The sequence below is a fragment of the Palaemon carinicauda genome, chromosome 17 (assembly GCF_036898095.1).
Source record: "Palaemon carinicauda isolate YSFRI2023 chromosome 17, ASM3689809v2, whole genome shotgun sequence".
Classification (NCBI taxonomy): domain Eukaryota; kingdom Metazoa; phylum Arthropoda; class Malacostraca; order Decapoda; family Palaemonidae; genus Palaemon; species Palaemon carinicauda.
This window is the reverse complement of record NC_090741.1, coordinates 67,228,671-67,244,363: the sequence shown is the minus strand read 5'-3', so window position 1 is coordinate 67,244,363 and position 15,693 is coordinate 67,228,671.

Genomic DNA, 15,693 nt, shown 5'->3' with positions numbered 1-15,693 from the left:
GCAAGACGTTCTGGGATACGCTTATGATCTTCGAGTATTTTCACGGCTAATTGGTGAAGTATTCTCTCAGATTTCGGCTGTCGCTTTACTGGAAACCTTCTTATATTAGCTAGATAGCTTTTATATAGTCCTGATTAACGGTTAACGATCTTTTGCTTGATTTTGGAACCCCCTTTGGCTAACTCTTTGGATTCAAGATGTCTGACATTTCGCAAGCCCCCTCCCATAGACGATGTAGGTCTTGCAATAGGCGTATTCCGAAGGCCTCGGTAGATCCTCACACCGCTTGTTCTGACTGTAGGGACAGGCCCTGTCAGTTAGAAAATCGATGTGAGGAATGCGCCGGACTTTCGGAACTTGAATTTGTCCGTCTTTTGAAATATTCAACTAAGTTAGAGAGAGGTAGAGTTAGGAGGAGTTCTTCTCACTCTTCACTTTTTTCCTCACCTCATGATCCCCTACCTTTTCCTACCCCTGTAGTGGCTACCCCCGAACCTACTATTTGCCCTCCGCCTGATATGTCTGTTGTTTTGCGTGCTATTCAGGCCTTAGGCGATAAAGTAGAGTCAGTGGTAAGTGATCATAAGTCTCTTATGGCCGAAGTCAAGGAGCTTAAGGTCAAGAGTGCAGTGGGTGGAATTAGTGCCAGTGCTAGTGTCAGTGCAGTGCCAAGTGCTAGTGCCAGTGTCAGTGTGGTGCGTGAGGATACTTCTGTGCGAGCCAGTCGTCCTCCCAGTCCGGGACCTCTTGCAAGCTCCCAAGCCCAGGGGAGAAGCAATGTCGAAGGGCATAAGGGTTCGGCAGGCCTTGTTAGGCGCACAGAAGTATCCTCGGTGGTTGCGGGCGTGTCTTCCAAAGACCGTCACTCCCACCTGCAGACGATTGAGGCCGTCTTTTTCTCGTCCGCTGATCAACTGTCAGGGAAGAAACGTTGGACTCAGGTCTCGAGACCACTTAAACGCAGAGTCCAGTCCGCGAGTGCTCAGCCAGGTTGCAGTCATTGGCTCAGCTCTGACTCGCCGCAGTCATCAGTCGACTGCACTCCGCCCAAGAGGAGTAAGGTTCTGCCACAACAGAGCTCGACTGTTAAGGCTTTACCTCAGCCTACTGTAGTTTCTGCCGACCCCAAGTGGACTCTACTACAGTCCATGCAAGCACAGCTTTCGGACTTGATGCGTGAGTGTCGGGCTGAGAGTGTTGCGCCTCCGCCTCCGCCTACACTCCCTCCGCCTGCGCTCGCTCCGCCTGCGCTCGCTCCGCCTGCGCTCGCTCCGCCTGCGCTCGCTCCGCCTGATCGCAGTACCACCTGCCAGGCGTACGATGTTGAGCCACGTTCTGAGTTTGCTGTTCCCAGTGGTGTTCAGCCTCCGCCTTCCTTAAGGCAACCTTTACAATGGGATCAGGAGGATTATACCTCTCTTCCTCCGCCTCCACTTGCTGCTCCACCAGTGATGCAACACTCGGTTGAGGTACAACAACCTCTCCCGTCCATGAGTCAGTCTCCTCAGCTCTCGCTGCAGCGAGCTCAACCCTCCACAAGGCAAGCACCACAACTCCTTAGCCTTGCGCCTCAGGAGCCTCAGCTTGCGAGACATTTACCTTGTTCTGCGCAGCCTCTACCTCATCGCGCTCCGCTCACACCACAGGAACAGGAACTTGCTACTCCGCTTCCGCCAACCGCTCAGCAAGCGCAACCCTTGGGTTCAACCACTCATGCTAGGAGTCAGCCTCCTCCACCCATGCGCCTTCCTTCTGCTTCGTCTTTTATTCAGCCTTTGCAGCCTGAGCCTCAGGTTTTCCCTCAACAGTTACTTGAAGAGGAAACCACTAATATTGTTCCTACTCGTTCTGACTCTGCTGTTCAGCATTCTTGTCCGATCTCTTCGCTACACTCTGGTGATGAGGCTTCTGATGATGAGGCGGCACACCTGGATCCCTCGTCAGACGTGGATGATTCCAAGCCTTCTCCACAGTCTATTGACTTTCGTAAGGTCTTGGCTCTGCTTAGGGAGGTTTACCCAGACCACTTTGTCTCTGCTATTCCCCGCTCTCCGCCATCTGAGTTTTCGCTGGGCATACAACAAGCTAAGTCCACCTATACTAAGCTAGTCCTAGCAAGGTCCTCTAAGAGAGCGTTAAGGATCTTAGGGGAGTGGCTGCAGACTAAGCAACACCTTGGCAAAACTTCTTTCATGTTCCCTCCGACTAAGCTCACTTCGAAAGCGAGCGTTTGGTATGCCACAGGAGAAGCACCAGGCTTGGGAGTACCTGCCTCTGCCCAGGCTGACTTCTCAAGTCTGGTAGACTCGCCTCGGAGAACTGCAATGAGGCGCTCTAAGGTTTGCTGGACCTTCTCAGACCTTGATCACTTACTGAAGGGAGTATTTAGAGCATTTGAGATGTTCAACTTTCTAGACTGGTGCCTGGGGGCCCTCAGCAAGAAGACCTCCCCTGCGGACAAGGATTCTGCCATGCTATTAATGTCCTGCATGGATAAGGCCATTAGGGATGGATCTGGTGAGCTTGCGTCGATGTTTGTATCAGGGGTTCTGAAGAAAAGGGAACAGCTGTGTACCTTCCTTTCCTCCAGCATTACACCTTGTCAAAGGTCACAACTCCTTTTTGCTCCGCTCTCGAAGTTCCTCTTCCCCGAAGAGCTGGTTAAGGACTTGTCTGCTGCCCTGATACAAAAGGACACACACGATCTTGTAGCCTCATTGGCTCGTAAGTCTAAGGTTGCTACCTCAGTCCCCAGGACTTATCGCTCACCAGTGACTGATACCCCTGCTACGAGGTTCATACCGCCCTTTCGTGGTAGAGCCCCCAGCCGAGGAAGCTCCCGTCCAGACTCTTCCAGGAGCAAGTCTAGGAAAGGCTCCAGGACATCTAAAGGAAAAAACTGACTCTCCGCATCTCCAGACAGCAGTAGGAGCCAGACTCAAGATCTTCTGGCAAGCCTGGGAGAAGAGAGGTGCAGACGCCCAGTCTGTCAGTTGGCTGAGGGACGGTTACAGGATTCCATTCTGCCTCAAACCACCTCTGACCACATCTCCCATCAACCTCTCTCCCAACTACAAAGAAGAGGACAAGAGGCTAGCATTGCACCAGGAGGTGTCGCTACTTGTGCAGAAGAGGGCAGTGGTTATAGTCCGGGACCATCAATCCCCGGGCTTCTACAACCGTCTCTTTCTTGTGGCCAAGAAGACAGGAGGTTAGAGACCGGTGCTGGACGTCAGCGCGCTCAACGCGTATGTCACCAAGCAGACGTTCACGATGGAGACGACGAAGTCGGTCCTAGCAGCGGTCAGGCAGGAGGACTGGATGGTCTCGTTGGACTTGAAAGATGCCTACTTTCACGTTCCTATTCATCCAGACTCCCAACCTTTCCTGAGATTCGTTTTTGGAAAGGTTGTCTACCAATTCCAAGCCCTGTGTTTTGGCCTAAGCACAGCTCCTATGGTGTTCACTCATCTGATGAGGAATATAGCAAAATTCCTACACTTATCGGACATCAGAGCCTCCCTCTTCTTAGACGACTGGCTGTTGAGAGCCTCCACGAGTCGTCGCTGTCTGGAGAATCTCAACTGGACTTTGGACTTAATCAGAGAACTGGGTCTGTTAGTCAACATAGAAAAGTCTCAGCTCATTCCCTCCCAATCCATTGTGTACCTGGGAATGGAGATTCGGAGTCAGGATTTTCGGGCTTTTCCATCGGCCCCCAGGATAAGCCAAGCCCTAGAGTGCATCATGAGCATGCTGAAGAGGAGCAGTTGCTCGGTGAGACAGTGGATGAGTCTCACAGGGAACCTTTCATCACTGGCCCTGTTCGTCGAGCTAGGGAGACTCCACCTCCGCCCTCTTCAATTCCATCTTGCAGCTCATTGGGACAAGGGTTCGACTCTCGAAGCAGTCTCTATCCCAATCACCCAAGAGATGAAGACCACTCTCCTGTGGTGGAAGAACAATCTCCTTCTCAGGGAGGGCCTCTCGTTGGCTATTCAGACCCCCAATCTTCATCTCTTCTCAGATGCATCGGACTCGGGCTGGGGTGCAACCTTGAACGGACGGGAATGCTCGGGAACGTGGAACGAGGAACAGGGATTACTCCACATCAACTGCAAAGAGCTACTAGCAGTTCATTTAGCCCTGTTGAACTTCAAGTCCCTCCTGCTAGGCAAAGTGGTGGAGGTGAACTCAGACAACACCACAGCCTTGGCTTACATCTCCAAGCAAGGAGGGACCCATTCGAGGAGCCTATACGAGATCGCAAAGGACCTCCTCATTTGGTCAAGAGGTCTAAACCTCACTCTGGTCACGAGGTTCATTCAGGGCAATATGAACGTCTCAGCAGATCGCCTAAGCAGAAGGAATCAGGTCATTCCCACGGAATGGACCCTCCACAAGAGTGTGTGCAACAGACTTTGGACCTTGTGGGGTCAACCTACCATAGATCTGTTTGCCACCTCCATAACCAAGAGACTTCCGCTGTACTGTTCCCCTGTTCCAGACCCTGCAGCAGTTCATGTGGATGCTTTTCTACTGAACTGGTCCCATCTCGACCTTTACGCATTCCCACCGTTCAAGATAATAAACAAAGTTCTGCAGAAATTCATCTCGCACGAAGGGACACGGCTGACGCTGGTTGCTCCCCTTTGGCCTGCAAGAGAATGGTTCACAGAGGTACTTCAATGGCTAGTCGACATCCCCAGGACTCTACCTCTAAGAGTGGACCTTCTACGTCAACCTCACGTAGACAGGTTGCACCCAAACCTCCACGCTCTTCGGCTGACTGCCTTCAGACTGTCGAAAGATTCGCTAGAGCTAGAGGCTTTTCGAAGGAGGCAGCCAGTGCGATTGCCAGAGCAAGAAGGGTTTCCACTCGTAGAGTCTACCAATCTAAGTGGGAAGTCTTCCGGAGCTGGTGTAGAGCCAATTCAATATCCTCTACCAATACCTCTGTGACCCAAATAGCTGACTTCCTTCTACATCTTAGGAATGAGAGATCCCTTTCAGCCCCTACGATTAAAGGGTATAGGAGTATGTTGGCTTCAGTTCTCCGCCACAGAGGTTTGGACCTTTCTTCCAACAAGGACCTTCAAGACATTCTTAAGTCTTTTGAGACGTCTAAAGAGCGTCGTCTTTCCACTCCAGGCTGGAACCTAGACGTAGTCTTAAGGTTCCTTATGTCACCTAGGTTCGAACCTCTCCAGTCAGCTTCCTTCAAGGACCTTACCCTCAAGACTCTTTTTCTCGTCTGCCTTGCAACAGCTAAGAGAGTCAGTGAGGTTCATGCCTTCAGCAAGAACATTGGTTTCACGACCGAATCTGCAACATGTTCTTTTCAGCTCGGTTTTCTAGCAAAGAACGAACTTCCTTCACGTCCTTGGCCTAGATCGTTTGAAATACCTAGCCTCTCCAACATGGTAGGTAACGAACTAGAGAGAGTTCTTTGCCCTGTCAGAGCTCTCAAGTATTATCTTAAGAGGTCTAAACCTATTCGAGGACAGTCAGAAGCCTTATGGTGTGCCATCAAGAAACCTTCGAGGCCCATGTCCAAGAACGGGGTTTCGTATTATATAAGGCTTCTGATTAGAGAAGCCCATTCTCACTTAAAGGAGGAAGACCTTGCATTGCTGAAGGTAAGGACCCACGAAGTAAGAGCCGTAGCTACTTCGATGGCCTTTAATAAAAACCGTTCTCTGCAGAGCATAATGGATGCAACCTATTGGAGGAGCAAGTCAGTGTTTGCATCATTTTATCTTAAAGATGTCCAGTCTCTTTACGAGAACTGCTACACCCTGGGACCATTCGTAGCAGCGAGTGCAGTAGTAGGTGAGGGCTCAGCCACTACATTCCCTTAATCCCATAACCTTTTTTAACCTTTCTCTTGAATGCTTTTATTGTTGTTTTTATGGTTGTTACGGTAGGCTAAGAAGCCTTCCGCATCCTTTTGATTTGGCGGGTGGTCTATTCATTCTTGAGAAGCGCCTGGGTTAGAGGTTTTGTAGAGGTCCTTTAGTAGGGGTTGCAACCCTATATACTTTAGCACCTTTGGGTTGATTCAGCCTCCAAGAGGAACGCTGCGCTCAGTAAGGAAGACGAACTTAAAAAAGAGGCAGAGTAACGGTTCAATTCGACTTCCTTACCAGGTACTTATTATTTCATTGTTATTTGAGATAACTGTTATATGAAATATGGGATACTTAGCTATCCTTTAATCTTGTACACTGGTTTTCACCCACCCCCCTGGGTGTGAATCAGCTACATGATTATCGGGTAAGTTTAATATTGAAAAATGTTATTTTTATTAGTAAAATAAATTTTTGAATATACTTACCCGATAATCATGATTTAATCGACCCTCCCTTCCTCCCCATAGAGAACCAGTGGACCGAGGAAAAATTGAGGAGGTGTCAACAAGAAGTACTATAGTACCTGGCCACAGGTGGCGCTGGTAAGTACACCCCCTTCTAGTATTGTGATAGCTGGCGTATCCCTCCATAGAATTCTGTCGGGCAACGGAGTTGACAGCTACATGATTATCGGGTAAGTATATTCAAAAATTTATTTTACTAATAAAAATAACATTTTAAAGAATTAAACTAAAATGGAGAATGCTAGGGATTCTAAGGACAAGAAAATGGGGTTATTGCCTGTTGTAGCCGGCAACTACATGTGAAAACCTCAATGACTTGAAAACAGCATTTGAAGACACCACTGTATATTTTCCTTGTGTATTCAGTACATATAGTAGTGGTCAGGGTGTTTCAAAAACTGTAACAAAAATAATGGGCACAAATTTAGAGATTTGCCTAATTTGACACAAATTGACCATAAAGACTTGAATAATTTGTCTGTACATAACAAGTACACCAAAATAGACACATCAAAACAGTGACAGAAACTAATTTGAAATTGAAAACAAGCATTCATCATCATCATCATCTCCTACACGCATATTGACGCAAAGGGCCTCGGTTAGATTTCGCCAGTCATCTCTATCTTGAGCTTTTAAATCAATAGTTCTCCTCCCATCATCTTCTACTTCACGCTTCATAGTCCTTAGTCATGTACCCCTGTGTCTTCCAACTCTTCTAGTGCCTTGTGCTTTGCAAAAAGCACGACCAAACCATCTCCACCTACCCCTCACCATGATCTCATCCACATATGACACTCGAGTAATCTCTTATAGTTTCATTTCTAATCCTGTCCGGCCATTTAACTCCCAATATTCTTCTGAGGGCTTTGTTCTCAAATCTACAAAATCTGTTGGGTATTGTTTCTTATTCATACCATGACTCATGTCCATACAGTAACACCGATCTCACTAAATTATATATATCCTGACCTTTATATGCAATTTCAGGTGATTTGATTTCCAAATTATACTTAACCTTGCCATTGTCTGATTTGCTTTTCTCAATCTTTCATTACTCCAATTCTATAGACCCTGTATTAGAGATCTTAATTACTAAGTATTTAAATGATCCTACCTCATTGATCCTTTATCCTACCAATGATATTTCCTCTTCCATTGCATATTCCGTTCTCATCATCTCTGTCTTTCTTCCTATTTATCTGGAGCCCAACCTCCTCTGATATTTCATGAATTCTGGTAAGCAAGCATTACAAATCCTGTGTTGTTCTGCTAATAAGGACAGTATCATTAGCATACTCCAGGTCAGCTAATTTCCTATTACCAATCCAGTCCAATCCTTCTCCGCCATCCCCAGCTGTTCTATGCATAACAAAATCCACAAGGAGGATAAACAACATAGGTGACAACACATTCCCTTGGAGTACTCCACTGTTCACTGAAAATTCATTAGACAGGGCTCCACTAACATTAAATTTACACTCTCTATGCTCATGAATAGACTAATGCTCATGGGTAGACTCAATGCTCATGCTCATACATAAACAATAAAAACTTAAAAAAAAAGAAGAGAGAAATAAAATAGAATTGTGTGCCTGTGTGCACCCTCAAGCATGTGTGGTGTTTCTCTTCTTCGGAAGATGAGGCTGATAGTAGCTCCCATCACTCGTCTCCTTCTCCCAATAGTGAGGACTGAGCCTTGGGAAGACAAGAGGGAGCCCAGATCCAGTGCAAGGACCTGAGCTGAACAGCAAGAACAAGAGGTATAGTGAGCAAGGACCCAGTTCCTCCTCCAGGCATAGCATTATTATCGCCTGGTGCATAGAGATGGGTATCCCGCGTTAAAGCGAGTACCTACCGACGAAAACGTCTTAATCCCTTCTCCCTCACACTCTCCCACACAGAATGTGTTTTTTTTTCCCAGCTAGGTCAGTGGAGCTGATTAATCCTATTTGAAAGGACTCTGGCTTGTATAGTTAGAAAAAATACAAAGTACAAGTACTAAAGTTTGTGAAATTGGCTATTCCAGTTCTAATTCTATTGATTATTAGTTTTCCTTTTATAGAATTCTGTATAGTAACACCAAAGGAAACATTTCTCAAGTTTACTGTATGCTTAAACCCTTAATTTGTACTACTGTATCAGTGTCAAAAAAGTGTGTTTAAGATGTGGGAATCTCATCATCATCCCTTTTCAGAATCATCCTTCTGAAATACAGGGTTACCAAGTACAGTTTTATGATTTATACATGTATTTCAGTTGGTACTTAGCATTAATTACTGTTGAGGATCTTCCAATATTTCATACACTTCATATACTTTTCAGTTTTGGACACAGCTGGTCAAGAAGAATTCAGTGCCATGAGAGAACAATACATGCGGTCTGGCGAGGGTTTCCTCTTGGTCTTCTCAGTAACTGACCGGAACAGCTTCGAAGAACTTATCCGCTTCCACAAGCAAATTCTCAGGGTGAAAGATCGCGATGAATTTCCCATGCTGATGGTAGCTAATAAAGCAGACTTGGAACACCAAAGAGTGGTAGGTTTATATTTAAATTTATTTGATCAGCTAATACTTTTTTAAGGGATTTATTTTTAATTTTGATAAGGGATTCATGAATACTGTACCTATATTTTTGTGTAAATGCCTAAGTTATTTTGAGGTCACAAGGATGTAGGAATAAACAGAATTTCAATAAATTTTCTTATTTCTATGCTTACCTGACATTTATTTGTTCCGTAACTGAAATACAAACCTTAGCTATTTACATGGGGTAATTACAGTACTTCGGAGTAGCTGAATGACGAGCCATAAGAATTTTAACGAGGGTTTACTACCCCACCGCTAGTTAGCGGGGTGTAGGGAGGGGTAGCTAGCTACCCCCCCCCCCCTCACACACACCGGTGATTGCTTCACTTTACTTTTGGCTCGGGCGGAGAACAGACCTGTCTGCTCTCTCCCTCGCTTTGACTGCCATATTTAATCTGTTTTTGCTTTTTCTTTTCCAGTGTGTTTGAAGTTGGCCTCTACTGACTATGCGTACATGCCCTGGACTTCCCGGCCGCCCTTGTGGGACTTTTATGTCGGCGGTCGACACTGATCCCCACACCTTGTGTCCTCATTGTAGGGGCCAACGGTGTGATAACGGTAATGTATGTATCAAATGTAGGGAGTGGTCTATCTCCCAGTGGGACAGGTTTGCCCGGCGCCGGAAGAAAAAGTCTAAAAGGGATCTTTCTCCTTCAGAGGCTTCTTTGAAGAGAGAAAATTCCAAGACTTCTTCTTCCGTAGCCCTTTCCTCCTCCGAAGCTCCCCCTCGAGCGGTCTCTTCCGAGAGGCCGGCGAGTGGTAGCGTAGACCGTACTGCTGTTGACTGATCCCGGGGTGCGGGAGAGGTAGTTGCCTCCCATAGCGAGGCGGCCGCCCCTCCTCCCCTGGAGGAGGATATGAACATTGATTTATCTGTGAATAATCATGGTTTGTTGCAGCTTTGGGCTTCCTTGGGGCTGCAGGGTTCGCCCTCCAGGGAAGCCCTGTTTGACATGATCAAACTTGGTGCAGCTGTCAAACAATTGCCAACTACAGCAGGGATAGATCCTCTGTCTGTTGTTGACGTTGTTGTGACGGAGGCATCTCGTGGGTCTAGTCAATCCCCCGTTCCTGTTGCTGAGGTAGCTGAAGGCTTAGGTTCCCCTCCGAACACCTTTCGAGGGAGGAACCAAGTCCTACGGTCTCTCCTGCTGTTGATTCTCCCCCGCGGGGGAGTTCACTCACAGAGACTCCTCTTTGGAGGCCCTATGATGGTCAGCCTGCTGACCCCACGGCCCCTCGTGGGCGTATAAGGCGGAAGGCTCGTCTTCCCCTTCCCCGTAGAGGCCTTCCTTCCCCTAACAAGGGAGTTAGAAGGCGCCTCTTCAGCTCTTCGTCCCCACAGTCCTCTGCGGAGGAGACGACTCGCCGTTCGCCAATCCTGCCAGCTACCACCTTAGACCTCTCCGGGGATCGTTTGCGATCCCCTTCGGATGATGGTCGTCCTTCGGGACCCTGGGACCAGTCTCCCTGCTGACCTGCCGTCACCCTTCGAGGATGCTGATGTGCGTTACGCGCCACCTGATCCTGCCATTGTACAGGCACCGGGCCCTTCGGGGCTTAAGGGCCTTGATCGCAAATCTGTGCCTCTTGCCCTCAAGCGCCAGGTTCAACCTGCACGCCCTCATGCTGCTGCTGCTGCTGTTCCAGTCTTAGCGCCACATCGTTCATCTGCGCGCCCCTGTTCCTGTTACGCGCCAGGGTTCCCCTGCACGCCCACATCCTTCTGCGCCCCGGCGCCCGCCAGCAGTTCTTGATCTAGTGCGTCAGCGCCCACCTGCGCCCCAGCGTTCCCCGGTTCCTGCCATGTCTCGAAGCGCGCCCATCGCGCGCAGTTCCAGTTACCGGGCACACGCACGCGCCAGCGCGCTTCTACATCACAGCAGGCAGTCCAGGAGGTGCCTAAGTTAGCGCACGGGCGCTCCCAGGCACCCCTGGACTCTCCTTCCAGACCGCGCGATCCTGCACGCGTTCCAGTCGCGCCCAATGCTCCGGTTGCGTGCCAGGTTCCAGTCTCTCTCAAGGCGCCTCATGCAACCCACCAGTGCACACCTGTGCGCCCTAATCCAATCGCGCGCCCTGCTCGCTCACCGCAGCAGCGCACACCAGTGCGCCCACATCCTGATCCGCGCCCACAGGTTAATATGCCTGTTCTCACGGATCAGCGCCCACCTACGCTCCAACGCGCGAAAACACCCTCGCGCTATCCTGAACCTGCGCACTCGCTCCCTAGCCCGGTTCTTCCGGATACGCGCCCATACGCCACTGCTATCTCGCGCCCGTCAGTGCCGCATCAGGATGCTGCGCGCCCTCGTATCCAGCTCCTGCGCACTCCCTTGCCATCGCGCTCACGCGGCTGTGGCATTGCCTACACGCCACCGCGCCCACTCCACCAACCTCTCACGCCCGCGCCCATGTGCGCGCACGAGAATCCTATGGCACACGATCCTGGACAGGGCCCATCGCGCGACCTCCTGCGCGATCGTTGCAAGGTGGACAGGTCATCGTCTCGTTCCCCTCCCTGCAAGCGCAGAACAGCGCGCTTGCCGGAGGAGGGGCGGTTCCTGGACAGGTCTAAGGACTCTTTTGTTTCAGCTTTTCAGGCGAACCCTCATTTGTCGACTCCTCCAAGGGATCGAACGATCCCCCTTCCCTCCAGAGGGATTGTCCGACAGCGCGACTGTCAGCCAGCAGCCCTGGTTCGGGACCCTGGTCAGAGCTCTTGTGCAGGCTATGAAGCCCGTCCTCTCTGACGTGGGTCACAAATCAGTGGCGGCTTCCTCCCCCCTGTAGAGGAAGGGAGGAGTCCCTTCCTTGGAAACACCTCCGAGGACTATTCTGTCTCCTCGCGGATCCTTGCGCAAGGCTCCTTCTTCCCCTCCAGACTTTCTCTCCCTCCCCTGCGGATGAGGATTACCCATCCTCCGGACCTCCGGAGAGTCGGACGAGCCGGACCGTTCCCCCCCATCGTACCAATGGGGGAAACTCCGCCTCTCCCTGAGAAGTCTTCTCGTCCGGGGGTGGAAAAGAGCCTGCACCCATCGTTACTCGAGTCCTGTATCCCTCCCAGGAGGGAACCGAAGGACTCCAAGACGATTCCCAAGTCGTCAACAAGGATCAGACAGGAGCCAGCTAAACCTTCCGAGGATGTCCACATGTCCCCCCAGGAAGAGCCACTGGGGACAGGAGACTTTGCTGCCAGTCCTTCAGGAGGAGAGCACCAAGAGTCAGAACACGCGTTCTGGAAAGTCCTGACCCACGTGAGAAACCTCAATGGGATTCCAGACCCAGAGATTCCTCCTCGTGAGGGTAAGGACACGGTCTTGGACCGTGTCCACGGCACCCAGAAACCCTCTAGGGGCAGTGCAGCTTTGCCCTGGTCTCAGGGGATGAAGAGGGCCAGGGACAAGGTCGAGGGCCAGCTCTCTGAGCTTGCCTTCTCCAGTAGATCCAGCGCCGGTAAGAAGCTCCTCCCTCCTCCTTGAGTCCATCAGAGGAGGTACTGTACAGTGTATACATATGTACACTATGTACTGGACATAGTAAGGTTACAGTACAGTATTGTGCTAAGGTAAAATTTTACTGAGTCGTCATCATCCCCTTACTGTTCTGTATAACAAAAGTTGTTCCTATCTAGTAATACAGTACTGGAACCTAATACTCACAGAAACTGTGCTGTATATTACTGTAATATATGTACAGTAATATTACTACAGTAAAGCTTAACTGTACTTACTGTAAGTGTTCGGTGCTTTCATTTAGACAAGTAGCCTGCGCGTTTTCTTGAAGAATGACGCAACTTCTTATGTGTCGTCTCTTGCGCAGTATAAGGAGGTTTAGCTTAGTGTCAACCTAGTTGTCAGGATCAGCTTAGTTTGTTAGGATTGGCTTCGTTCTCCGAAGACTTCAGTACGGTGGATTAATTCTAACAGACTCTGTGGCTGACCTTCGGTACCACAGAGGCTTCACCCCGAGTTTAACAAGATTGGAGGATTGAAATAAATCTCGAGAGATAACCTGGCTTCCTTAACAGAGACAGGTACCCTTGGATAAGTTCATCGTTGTCATGCAAAAGTTTTTTTCCGCAGATCAGCACGATCCTAGGAGGAGGATGACATGAGTCTTCCCTCTATGATACTCATTTTCAGCCAGCAGTGGTTACATCTCTTAAGTCACCGTTTCACTCTGGTTCATCAAGACCGCATTGGGTTCCTTCAAATCCAGCCTCTTTTGGGGCATGAATAGGTGTAGGAGTAGGATTCTCCCTATCTTGCGGGTCTCTGAGACCCATTCAGTAGACAGACCCTAAAAGATGGTTGACAAATGGAATCTTCGCCAAGAAGTCTACCTCCTCAGCCCTTCCCCAGATTGAACTCTTCCTCCTGATGTATCAAAGAAAGGGCGAGGGGGGCATGCTGTACCACTCGGCTTCCGGGCTTTGGTCAGAGTCTGAATGGTACCGTCTCTTAAACCTCCCAGAGATGAGGGCAACCTTCCTATGGAGAAGGGGTACCACCCCTTTTGAAGAGAAGTCAGATTTGAGCTCCGGCTCATTTCTCAAACACCCTATGTTGACCTTCAACTTGAGCAAGAACTAGGTGATGGTAAACAGCAAGCGTGTCCAAGAGGATCGCATCTAGGTGCTCGAACTCTCCCTTCCAAGAAAGAATCCCTCCAACCACTGGTCAACCATCTTCTTGCTTGCGGGGAGAATCGCTGACTACGGGGGCAGATGTTGATCTCGACTTTCCTGTCCGCGGAAAAGACTTCCTTCACTTTTTGGTGTCCCCATGGGAGGACTCTTCCAGCAAAGAGAGGGATACATCCACTCCCCTGCTGAGGGAGTAGTCCCTCCACCAGCCACTAAGCTGCAATCTTCCTCCTTGCTGGAAGGATTGCCAACAGCGGCAGCAAACAGTGGTTGCCTTTCCCATCCGCGAGAGAATCTTCCTTTTCCTGATTGGTCTCCCCTCCGGGGGATTCCTCCCACGGCTATTGGTTTGCCTATTCTGCGCCATTGCCCTTAAAAGCAGGCCTTGTTATCAGCAGTCTTGTCTCGTTAGAAGACATGTCTCATTTACTGATGTAGATCCTGGATTCATCCATCCCCTGCCCTTGATCTTCAGGAACAGGCCATCTGACTCGTAGCGCCAGCAAGATTCATCTTTCCCAGCAGACTCGTCATGCCCAGTTGACTCTTCTGGAACTCCTGATGGAGATCCCGAGAGAAGCCCCATAGTCACTCTAACAACCACTTGTGAACATCTTTCACAAAGCAGTATCTTCGCTGTGACTTGACACCTGGAGACTATCCAGCTCCTCGTCTCTCAGAGTCTCTCCCGCAACAGGTTACAAAGAGGATGTCTGGATACCTGTGTAGATATTTGGCTTCGGTCATCCAGGCTAAGTGGACTGTAAGTTGGTATCATGGATGGGGTATCCCTCCCCTCGATGCCACTATGCCAGCAGTAGGGGAGGTCCTGGGTTACCTTCGGGAGGAAAGCTTCTGTCGGTCTCGGCAATGAGAGGCTACCGCTAGTCCTTGAGCCTTGCCTTCAGACCGAAAGGAATTAAACTTTCCTCTACATCGGCATCGCTCCTCCTCATATGGATTTTCAAGCCTACAGATCCTTAGTTGGGAGATATTGATCCAGGACACCAAGCAGCAGATGTTCACCTAACCACGATGACAGGTCTTCCGTTCTTGTTGGCTTTGGCCAAGAGAGTCGGCAAACCTCATGGGACACCCTTAATGTCTCGCATTCACAACGATGGGCCAGGTAATGCTCAACCTTGTTTCTGGCAGCTCAAATCTCAGAATCCAAACCCTTCGGTCTGGAAGTCCTTTGCAGCATGACCAATGATCCAGATCAACGGTTACTATGCCAAAGAGAAATTGGAGGCCCTACCTCAAGGAAACTACAAGAGCTCATCTCTGAGTGTCAGCACTCTTTGTCAGCTCTGGGAAAGTCAAGAGAAGGATCACCAAGAATACATTCTTGTCTTGGATTCACAAGGTCATGGACCAAGTATCGAATCCTTAGGCTTCTCCTCATAGAAGAGACTGAGAGCTCATAATTTTAGGGTCAGGTATACGTCCTAGCATTCATAAGACTGCTCTGTGATGCAGGCCTTGTTAGTGGTCGTGTGGAAGCGTCAAATGACCTTCACCACCCACTTCCTGGAAGACGTGACCCACAGGAACATGGAAACGTCTCAATGGATTCTGGTGTGGCTACACAATAAATGGTTTTAAAATCTCGGGCTCCTTGATGGGCAAGTAGCAGATGAGATGAGGGAGGGTAGAGTTTATTATTATTATTAGTTGCTAAGCTACAACCCTAGTTAGAAAATCAGGATGCTATAAGGCCAAGGGCTCCAACAGGGAAAATAGCCGAGTGAGGAAAGAAAACAAGGAAAAATAAAATATTTTAGGAACAGTAACAGTATTAAAATAAATATTTCTTATATAAACTATGAAAACTTTAACAAAACAAAAGGAAGAGAAATCATATAGAATTGTGTGCTGTAGTGTACCCTCAAGCAAGAGAACTAATGCAAGACAGTGGAAAACCATGGTACAGAGGTATGGCACAACCCAAGACTAGAGAACAATGGTTTGATTTTGAAGTGCCCTTCTAGAAGAGCTGCTTACCATAGGAAAGTGGACACTGAACAATTACAGTGCAGTAGTTAACTCCTTGGATGAAGAATTGTTTGGTAATCTCA